We start from the raw sequence: 10,155 nt of genomic DNA, 5'->3' as shown, positions 1-10,155 counted from the left end.
GGGAAGTGGTTGAGTCACCATCCCTGGAGGTATTTAAAAGACGTGTAGATGAGGCGCTTAGGGCCATGGTTTAGTGGGCATGGTGGTGTTGGGTTGACGGTTGGACTCGATGATCTTAGAGGTCTTTTCCAACCTTAATGATTCTATGATACTATGAAAGAGGTTCGCTGCACCATTCACCAGTGTCCACACATTTTCCCTCATCTTCATCTTGCTGCTGATATACCTGTAGAAGCCCTTCTTGTTGCCCTTTAACATCCCTTACCAGATTCAGGTCCAGGTGGGTTTTGGCTTTTCTAACCTCATCCCTGTATGTTCTGACGGTATCTCTACATTTCTCTAGGATCACTTTCACGTGATTTCCTGCACACTGGGATGGACCATTCAAAAATTCACAATGCTGGAACCAATAGCCTCACCACACTGCATAATTGTTTATTTTTAAGTGCACTGGAGATGAACGCAAGAGACATTATCAAGCATTTGCAACAAAACATTAAGTTGGGTTGCCTCTTTTTTTTATGAAACAAAAGATGGCTTAGGCAACAACTTTGAAAGAAAAGGACCAAGATTTACGGCCCAATAAAAGCCCAGAGTATCACACTACATCTTTTGCATCCTATTATGTGCCATTAGGATACTAGTTATCAAACAGTATCATGTCTCCTTCAGGAACGACTTATTAATCATGTATAACAGCACATAAAGAAGCTATACTTGCTTCAGTTGGCTTTTCTGATTCATTAAGTACTGGGTACTTTATGCTAGCCACCTAAGTTCTCAGAGCCATCATTCTGAAAAAGTATTGAGTAATATATTGAATAGTAAATGTAGCAATTTCTGTGTTAGTTTTGCTGCATATGGCTCTGTTGTCTATGTTCCTATTTGAGGTCTTGCCAGTCTCTTTCACCTGTTTTTACACTGGAAACTGCACTGAGGTTACTGCCTGAGGGCCCATGACATGCTCCAGAACAGCCATCTGTACTATGACATGACAAGGTTCTCCTTCCTCACACTGGCAGCTGAGTTCAGCCAAAACACAGGACAGTGCTTACCTCCATGGTGCTACTTTCTGCTTACTCTCCTAAAGCCAGGACAAACTACCTAGGGCTGTGAGGCTCTGCCAAAGAGCCATCAGGAACACAGGCACCTGAAAGATGCACTGGGAAATTCTATGTGCAGAATAACTAGTAAATCTACCAGGCTACAGAGTGCCCTGTTTTTTTAACTGTAGACTTGCTAGCAGCACCAGAGAATGTAAACAAGAAAATTGTTTCATGTGGGTTGCTGAAGAGGTCAATTTAAGACTATGAGAAAGACAGCCCCGAAGCCAGCAGTGAGCACATGCACTAAAGAGAAACAAAGCTATGGTAATTTTCCTTTCGATCTGAAACAAGCTCAGCTTTGACTTGTATCAGCAGATTGCAAATGCTCTGTTTTTCCAGCTGTTTCTTTGAAGGGACTGGTGCACTTAAGCAGTGGACTGAACACAGTGGTATAAGGGACAGAAATCATGTATTACTATTATTCATCCAAGCCTTGGTGAGACTTCCAGGAAGATTATGACATTTGGCATATATTGATTCCATATGAAAACATGTATCTAGACCTCTGATTCAGCACTTAGAAAATGTCTCTGTTCTGCCTCCATAAAGCCTTCCAGCTGATAGAAAGCAATTTTGCAAAGTCACCTGGATTTCCTCTAAATCTAGAGAATCCTGGCCTACCTCTATACTCCCATTCATGCTTTTGTAGCAGTGAAATTGTAGCAAATTTGTCCTCTTTATCATGCAATCTCTTTCTTTAAGGAACTAAGAAAACCATACACAGTGTCTTACAAAATAATTCTAGAGACCTGCCAAAAATGACAAAAAGGGCATAAACAAAATGATAGTTGGAATTTAAAAAGCATAATATATTATTAAAAAAACTGAAGCAAAACAACAACAAAAGAACTAGTGTGGATTATGTACTGTCTATGGATACAACTATGGATACAACTGTGAAAGGTAGCATGACAGCTATCGAAAAGCCAGCTCTACCAGGGAGCTCATTTTTACACTTTTAGGTTACCTGGCAACATTTTCTTTCATTTGAGCAATCGAGTTGATACCTCTATGTCTAAATTACATATATGGACACTTGAATGTCCATTTGAGTAAAGAAATACTGAAACTGGGAAGTGCAAAAATAAAAACTTGTCTTCTGTGATTGAGGACCATTACAGAGTCCTAAAAACTTTGTCATTTCCTAGAAAATTAGTAAACTTCTCAGGCTTACAAACAGCACAGTGCCAACAAATGATTAGGAGATGACTGAATATAAACCAAGCAATACTGGATTTCCCAAACTTTCCTCCATTTGTTAATGTGGTATCGTACTTTGAGGACCTTATTGAAGTCAGTAGCAAGATCGCCTACTTCGGTAACGAGATATAAAAGGCTTTCTTTCTCCTTTAGATCTCAAGGAAGTCATTCCCTAAAGTCTGTAGCAAGAGAGACATCTTTTCCAGGCTGCCCCACTGTGAGTTCATGCTCTGGTAACCAGTTACCACCCACCACCCTCGTTACTGCACTGCCCATTACTCCCACAGACAACTGGGCATGCCAGTTGTGTCGGCTTTGTCACTGCTGATGACTGCACCTTGCCAGTAATTCTCAGCAGATGAATTCACATGGCAGCAATGGACTGGACTTGCTGTTCTGTGTCTCATTTGCCATCTCATCTGGCTCCATACCAAGTCAGAGACCCTTTGCATAGTTTTTACGCTAGTAAATGAAATGGTCAGGGATTGTTCGCAGGACCTGATGCCAACTGGCACGCCACAATTCAGTCTCCTTTCAGCTAAAGTGACAGCACAGCTAAACTTCCCTACAGCTTCCTTCCAAACAAGCAGGACCACATCCAAACTGTCAATAAGGAATAAGCTCTGACCCAGACTAGACCCAAACTCACGCCCAAGCATGGAAGCAGTGGTAGCTGATCCAGGCCTTAAACCATCCGAGGGATGTGCTAGCAACCACTTGTCAGTGGGGCGGCCCTTCCTTAGCCTAAATTATTTTACAAATACAGGTTTTGACTAGTGGAAGCAATTCTGTAGCAAAGAACAACTTTGAGAAGAATGATCCAAGCAAAAAACAAAGGTCTCAGGTGCTGACTTGAGACCAGGACGTAGGGATTCATGTCCTTCCTCTAAAACGTAGTTTCTATATGTTTGGAAGCTCAGCTCTTATTCTGTGCCTCCATTCTGGTTAGGGTTTGTTTTAGGATGGTCATTACTTTTTTTTTTTTCTTTAAAATAGTGCTTACTGCAAAGAGACTCTGATTTTACCTGAAGACTGTATGTAGTATCAATAACAACTTTGACAAGAGAACTTTCAAATCTAAGGCTGCTGATATCCATCACAGAAAGGAAGGAAAACAAGGTAACATTCTGCCACAAGGAAGGAACTCCCATGCCCCCATCAAACCAGAGTAGCAGCATTATGTTTACAGATTCAAAAGAATTGATCAAACTTAAGTTATTTTGTGATGGCTAAATTCTTTTCTGTTTTAAACATATTCCAGATACACTCTTTTTCACTACAGTTGCCACTCTTTCATTATTACTTCCCCATGAGCAAGCAATCCTGCCACTCCTTTTACACATCCTTGCAAATTTTAAGACAATTCAATGGGAATCCACAAAGCAGCACACCAGCTTCAATGACTCTCTGAAAAAAAGTCCCCTCGAGGCATCTTTACTCACAAAACCTCTTCACAATAAGATATTTATGGAGTTTTATTCTTTTGAAATCATTCACTATTTATTACATATGTTTTAGAGCTATATTATTATTGACCATTAGGCTGTTTATTTTCAGTTTTGATAAACTGTCTTGAAGCAAATGGCTCATGTGAATTGCTGATGGCTGATACATAATTAAAATGTAATTTTATCTGGTTTAAGTGTAAACTACTTCTCAAATGCACATAATTTTTTTGCTGTTTATGGCATGACATTTTCAGAGAATTACTACAACAGATTTTGTAACAGAAATTAATTTCTTTCTCCATTATGATTCTTTTCTCATATTTGAATAACTAAACTGAAGCAAACTCTGCTTATCCTGCTCACTGTGAAATCACAGTGTGCTCTGAGCAAAGATGTCAGAGTCATACCCTCACAGATGATGAATAGCATCCCTGCTGAGTACTGTTTTTAAAGAAACAAAATATTTGGGCAGGATACCAAAGGTAACAGAATTTCACATAAGCAAGTCTGACAGAAGTAACTGGGGGTTCTGCATCTGCAGGGATGTGGCACTTAGAGAATCACTGAGCCACGCTTGGAGACAGAGGAGTTTTTTTGCTTTTTCCTGTATAAACTCAGGCAAAGACTTGTTTCTCATCTCTTTTTAAAAAAGCCTCCTCATTATCTGTTGTTCTTTTCACCAAAGCAAACTGAATTTTCATGAGGCAACGAACTGCAATTCCAGATCACGGAAACCCTCTGCTTAAAGGTACTTTTAGTAGAAGTGTTGCTGATAGACTTGGTATCTGGGTCCTCCAAAAGACCCAGGAAGGAACCGGGCTTGTGAGAGACTTACTGAATCCTCCCCTGCTGCCATCTGGTGCCAGGAGCAAGTAAATTACTGTAACTCTTCGAAGAGTACCACTTACTACGCTGATCCTGTGAAGCTGATCAGCTACATCAGCAGGTGTACTAGCATCTCATCTCTTTCTACCTTGCCACTACTCCCTCCATTACCAGCTGTTTGAAATGAGGCTCAAACTCTGAAGAGAAATGAAAATGTGAGGTGCAATTAGGAAGTGCTTGGGAGACAGTATTATGCAGGGAGGCTCAAACCTTCCCTTTCAAAGCAGCACAACCAAGTATCCATCTCCAGTGCCTTGTATGCATGCAGCATGGGAAACAAACAGAAGCTAGAAATCCATGCACAGTTACAGAGCTGTGACCTCACCGGGGTCACAGAGACATGACGGGATAGCTCACATGCTTGGAGTGCAGCCATGGATTGACAGAAACTCTAAAGGTGAGGAAGAAGGGTTGTGCTCTACACAAAAGAGCAGTTCAATTGCATGTAGCGTTGCCTTGTAATGGGTTATGGGCCAGCTGCGAGCTATGGGAAAGAATCAGAGGACAAAGAAGCATGGGTGGCATCATCTGGGGTATCTTCTACAGACCATCTGATGAAGAAGAGGAAGTTTTTCAGACAACTAGAAGTCGTCACATAATTTCTGCAAGGTATTGAAGACAATTTTTGCTACAGGTGATAAACAAGTCAGCTGTGGGAATCACTTCGATGGACTTCTTGCAAACAAGGAAGCATTGGTCATGGGTTTGATGGCCAGTGGTAGCACTGGCAGCCCCAACTGTGAGATGGTGAAGTTTAAGGTCCTGAGAGAAGGGACCAAGACAAATAGCGGACGAGAAAGTTTCAATTCTGAAGGCATCCAAAAATGTAATGCTGCTGTTGGATATGATTGCCTTGCCTATTGGAAATGCTGCAAACCACCACCCATTATGAGACTTGTTTCCAGTTCCTTACAACCTCACTACATTTTAGATGTTGCGGATTTTCCATGCAAAGCATCTGTCTCAGGATAAGTTATCAACATCATTAATATTTTGGAAAGTTTCAGCAAAATTATTCAACTCTTTCCAAGAAGAGAATATCCTGGTTTGCTCATATTAAATAATTCTAGCAACTGTTCCTTTGAGAAGTTCCAGTATGCCTGTGCTCTTGAACGTTTTTGTGTCTGTATACAATATATATCTCATACTTTTCCAATTCATCCAAATCATGACTGGCCAAACCATACCCTTTCAGAAATCTTCCACTCCTATATTTTACCAGGTAACTATTTCTTGGAGTTTACCGGTTTAAGTTGCTGAAAATTCTGCATTTACAAACTACCACATCCTCTCCCACCCCAGCTATCGATCTGCACATTTTCTCCAGCTGACAGATTATGTTCCAACTCCACGCCAGAAGGCAAAAAGCCTAACTAGTCCTGCGATTGTTGCTCCATGCAGGTGGGTCTAGGTAAAGCTGAGGCTAGGCATTAGAACCAGAAACCTTTTCTCCAGTGCTCACAGTGATAAAGTTGCGGTTTCCTAGCACAGTGAGTGATCCTCCACTGCTCTCAGTCCAGATGCAAAAATGAAGAGCTAAGGCTTGGAAACAAGGAAAGGAACACAACAAACCAAGGAAGCTGACAGATTTGTATGAGGGAGTGGAAGAATCAGGGGAAAAGGACGAATTTTGCAGAAGAGAGAAACTGTAACTAAGAAATGGGGAGAGTACACTTGGAGTAGAATAAGACGAAAATGAACTGGAAAAGACTTGAAATCCAGAGAGGAGATTGGACACTCATGAAGAGTTGGAAGTATGCAGGGAAGGAGGGAATGCGAGGGAGAAGGACAAGACTGGGACTTAGGAACCAGAAGACAGCAAAACAGCCACTACTATAAGACACACCAAAAAAAAAAAAAAAAAAGAAAAAAAAAAACAGGCACAGGATCAAGACTGAGAGAGAGAACCTGGAGAATCTGAGACTTTGTGAGTTATAGGAGAAAGACGGGAAATACGTGGTTGTGGTTAAATAGCAGGAGAAGGGGCTTAGAGAGAGAAAGGGTTGTGAGAAAGGAGAGACACTGGATTTTTATCAAAGAGACATAGTGGGCAAGCTGATATCGGTGATCAAGGGGACTGGGATGGGATCATCCCTTACCAGTTCTTTTCACAGCTCTCCAGTTTTTGGTTTGGGGATTTTTTTGTTTAGTTGGTTGGGTTTTTTTACAGTGGCTTTTGTTGTGAAATTTCCAGCTACTCCCCTGATTTCTGTGCAGCCTAAGCACTCAGATGTGTGGAGAGCTAATCTGTACGTAAACAGGGCAGGCAAAGGTTGCAAGAGTAGGCAGAAAAGCGTAATTACTTTCCTGTGGTCCCACAGCAGGCTAGTATCAAAATCAGGAACAGAATTCAGATTCCTCCTCCCAGCTCCAGTGCCGCTCCCCAGACCCTGCTGCCTTCTTCCATTTCCACGCAGCGTACAAAACAGACTGACTGACAAGACAGGCACCGCTGTAAGGGGGCATAAACTCCTCTGCCTGCAGTCTGAACTGACGGGACAAAAGACATCTCTAGTTCATGTGCCGTGTAGCCATGGTTATCACAAGCTCTGTATCTGAGCTAATAACCTATGCTTAGAAGAAGAAAATGGTGGCTTGACAACATCACCCTAATGTGGCTGTAAGGACTGAGCTCTCACATCTGCCCAGCTTGGAGCACTGGCAGAGCAATCTTTTTCTATCCAGAAAGACATATGCCTCTGAAAAACACCGTGCCTCTTGCAATTACATATCTGCATTACAATGAGGATTTGTAAAGCCCAGGGTCCGGTACCTCTGTCATATTTTCCCCCTGCTTCACTTGTCTCGCAACAAACCATCTAAAGCATGGCTAACTGGGCATTTCCTACACAGCTACAGCAAATGAATGAATTCTTAGTTCATACTACTACCATGAAAAGCTCTACAAGAGTTAGCTACGCTTTAACAAATGGTTACCATCAAATTAATGAACAATAATTAGTTAATTAATGAACAACTCATTAACAATTTTTTTTATATCTGAAAAAACTACATCTAGCTACAGTAGGTTTCTCTTTCTTCTATGAAACAATTTATCTACTTTGTTTTCAGCTTCCCAAAAAGCATTACAATTAGTAATAACAAATAATAACAAAGAGGAAATCAGCAGCAGTTGCTACAAATAAATTGAGTACTGACAATGCAGATTAAAAATCTTGTGTTTCCATGTGGACGTATGCAAGAACAACACTAAATGACATAGCTGCAGGTTGGGGGACTGAAAGTAAAAGTAACTGATAGAAAATGTATGCTTTGTTGGAACACCTTCCAAATCCTGGATGCTTGCAAGCTTCTGCTGCCATCAACAACAACTTCCATTTCTCATGGAATATATCATATTTATTTATGATAAAACCAAACCGAAGAAAGTAAACAGAAACTCTCTCTCTATATTAATGGACAAATACATTCACAAGTCTATATTCACCCAAACATTCACTGGAGAACTCTAGATTTGTCTCTACACAAACACACCTGCTAGCATTTATCTTTTATACATGTTTCCAGTCAAGTCTACCATGTTTTTTAAAACCATATAGAATCTACACAGAGAGAACTTTGGCTTTGGTCTTGCTCTAGAAACTACCTAACAAAAAAATTATGCTTCTGCCTCCAACATTTTCTATTAAATCTTTCAACCATTCTCTGCTATCTCACACTGTTCATTATAAAAGGAGAACAAATTCCCCATGGCAGTTATACATAAATAGATTTTAAGAATGGGAAGGTTTGTGTTTTTGCAGTACATTTGATGACATAAAAGTACAGAAATCAGTCATTACATACTCTGAGCACTGTTATTATGCTGTAAAATAAAAGTGCTTCAGTGTCTTTGGAGATTAACTCTCCCATTAATTCTAAGCTCAATAAAGTGAAGATCACAATCCAGACAAAAGGTCTTGACTCTGCATTCCTATTTATGCTGAGTAGAACTTCCTTAAGCAGGAGGTTGCATTGTTATAATGGCTGTACTGAAATGAGAAAGGGTTGTAAACCCATGAAACTGGAGGAAGTAACTCACAAGCAAACAGAAAATTAACATTATGACTATCTGACAATGACATTTAAGATGCATGAAACCTCCGATTGCCAAAGAAGAAGAAAAGGTATTTGTCACAGAAAAATTCTAATGCACTTCAGACTGCTTTGGGTGGTTTTCATGGTTGTTTCATCTGAACATTTTCATCGCTTCTTCACAGATTCTAAATTTCAAATCTGTAAGAATTACTATTTTTCACCAGCATCCTTCCATTGGTCCCCCAAGTCATGGCATGCTTGCAAAGTGCATAATAATTTGGCTTCACTTCAAACTTGCTTTTCTCTGACTTGCACCTCCTCAACCATCCTCCAACTTCCCCCATGCTGTGCTGAAAGTCCTAGCCTGAAAAGCAGCCTTCTCCTACTGAAAGGGACTCAGCAGCCTGTTTGAAATACATAAATGAAAACTCCTGCTTAATTATGATGACGGATATAATGACTGGGCATGGCAGTTCTCCTCTCCAGTTCAGCATAAGGATGTATTTCTCACTCTCTGTCCACTCCACCTCTGCTCTGGTGTAAAGTCTTACTGCATTTTTCCATTCTGGCTCGGTGGCCCCATTCTGTGCCAATGGGAATCATCCATCTGTTTCAGCTTCTGAAAATATTTTTCACACTGAAAATAGTGTTGTGTAGAAGAGCCCCTAGCTTAAACATGACACTTTCTTCTGGAGTCTCAAGTATCCTTCCATTGATACCAACCGCAAAGACAGAAAGGGGCAAACACCTAAGCGAAAGGAAGTGGAGAGCAGTATGAGAGCAGCAGAACCATAGTTCAGCATAGTGGGCCAGAGGGAAGAATCAGGGTAAGGAGAAAGTGACTACTGATGACAAAGCAGCCTATTTTTTGGGTTAATTTCCTGCAGGTACGTAGCTCCCAAAGAGCATAAGCTATTAAATTGCCACTACACTTCATTGTAATCTGAAGATCCATAAGAAGAAACCAGGCAAAAGAAGCTTACTGTGGTACAACCTATCACAGGGCAGGAGGAAAGGATCCAGAAATGGGAATCTACAAGAAAGTAGAGTCTGAATGGACAAGAATAATGGAAAATTTGGAGTAAAGCCAAGCTTAACAAGTTGTAAGGATAATTACAGAAAAATCATGCTGTCATAAAGAAGATGAACCTGGAAACTGAGTTGTATTTGATGGCAGAAACCAGAGTGAAAACTGAAGAAGAAAGTCTCGGGCAGAGGGAGAGGGAAGCTGAATAAGGCTCAGATTTCTTTCATGCCCTTTTCAAATCTGCAATTATCTGGAAAAGCAGTAGAAGACGGGAAAAACCACCTGTTTATCCTCTACTAACATGTTTGAAATTCAGTTCCTGTAAAGAAAACATATGATTTTTAATACTACATCACTTAAAGTAAGTACTTGCAGTTTCTAAAAATACTATAACTTATCATACAACCTTTCTCAACAACTGAAATACATATCTTCTGCTTCATACAAGATC

At 40.5% G+C, this 10,155-nt stretch overlaps 1 protein-coding gene across 1 annotated transcript in view; it reads right to left on the bottom strand.

The window, feature by feature from the left end:
• Positions 1–10,155, bottom strand: part of SOGA3 (SOGA family member 3) — a 31,471-nt gene that overhangs the window by 16,632 nt on the left and 4,684 nt on the right. The gene's annotated exons all lie outside the window — the stretch shown is intronic.

This window comes from Pygoscelis adeliae, unplaced genomic scaffold (genome assembly GCF_000699105.1).
Source record: "Pygoscelis adeliae isolate BGI_AS28 unplaced genomic scaffold, ASM69910v1 Scaffold54, whole genome shotgun sequence".
Taxonomy (NCBI): domain Eukaryota; kingdom Metazoa; phylum Chordata; class Aves; order Sphenisciformes; family Spheniscidae; genus Pygoscelis; species Pygoscelis adeliae.
The sequence above is the reverse complement of the archived record's forward strand: the minus strand, read 5'-3'. Positions and strand labels throughout refer to the sequence as shown.